The sequence below is a fragment of the Agelaius tricolor genome, unplaced genomic scaffold (genome assembly GCF_023055355.1).
Source record: "Agelaius tricolor isolate 1412-34295 unplaced genomic scaffold, bAgeTri1.0.p SCAF_27, whole genome shotgun sequence".
NCBI classification, from domain to species: domain Eukaryota; kingdom Metazoa; phylum Chordata; class Aves; order Passeriformes; family Icteridae; genus Agelaius; species Agelaius tricolor.
This window is the reverse complement of record NW_027269287.1, coordinates 5,588,606-5,589,980: the sequence shown is the minus strand read 5'-3', so window position 1 is coordinate 5,589,980 and position 1,375 is coordinate 5,588,606.

Genomic DNA, 1,375 nt, shown 5'->3' with positions numbered 1-1,375 from the left:
CTCCATATCAAGCTCTACATAGAGACAACGATGATGGAACACAACAGGAGCATTCAGGAAAAGGCACATGTGCCCATGTGCAAAATTAATACAACAGTGTGAAAGTGCAAATAAAGCTTGGAGCCTTAGAAAATTTCATTTCCAACTTGCCACACTTGGGGGAAAAGGAAAAAATAGTAAAAAATATTTAATAATACCCCTTTCTGAGGTCTGAGGCGGATGATGAAAGTTTATGCTTCCACCTATAATCCTACTAGTACTTATTCCCCACTCAACTAGTAACACATAAAACAGTCTGTTTTGTCGCTGTTACTTTGGGGCTATGTAGGGCACTTTGCTTTAAAGAACAATTTATATAGACCGAGGCAGTACATATGAGCAAAACAAGGGCTTTTTGTTATTGACCCTGTCAATTTTGTTGCATGCAAAGGGGGCCCAGTATCAGATGTAGAAAAGAGATATTCAGCAGAGATCAAGACATTCAGTACTTCATTTTCCTTAATCTTTCATCACATGGAAGTCAGCTAAACTATGTCTCTGCTACTAAAATGGTCTGAATTCTGCCTTCAATACAGTTCCTTGAAACCATGCACTGGAGCCAAGACACTGTCTTTGAAACTACACCATCATTATTAGTACCATTCCTGGGCCTGAGGTGTTTTTTCCTAAAAAAATACATCAATGTATAAATTGATAGATTATCCAAAAAACAGGCCAAGGTGTTGGGGTGGTGGATGGGATTCTGAGGCGCACAGCACTCTTTTCACCACCACTAGGCCCCTGGCACAGATTATCATATATGCAAATTTCTTTCTCAAATTCATACCCACTCACCTGATGGACTTGGATATCCCGATATGTAACCTGGAGTTGCCATGGCTTCATCTACATGATGGTGCACAAATCCGATAGCAGTACGTGTTCTGCAGATCTGACCCAAACAGCCTCTTCCAAGCATTCTAGCAGGGCTGGAAGCACCCGATACCCCCCAAACATATGTTATCCCACACAGTCCATAGTACAGTTATGTTTTCACCACTTCCCAGGACAAATTGTAGATTTAAGCAAAGCTTCAACTCTAGTGCTCTCTCTGATCACAACTGGGGCATATCAGTTTTTCAGGGTACCATCAAGATTTTTAGAGGTCCTGGAACCAGCAAAGCCTACCTGTTGTATTAGGCTGTGTAACAGATCTGGAATGGCTTTATAAATCAGTATACAGAAATTAAGATAATTGAGGAATAAATCTTCCAAAGACATTGTTGTGAATCAGTTCTCATTTTAAGTATGATTAGATTTCTGAGGCAGTTGAATTAATTGTACAACTATCTAAAAAAAGACAGATAAAACAAAAAACCATACAAACACAAACCTC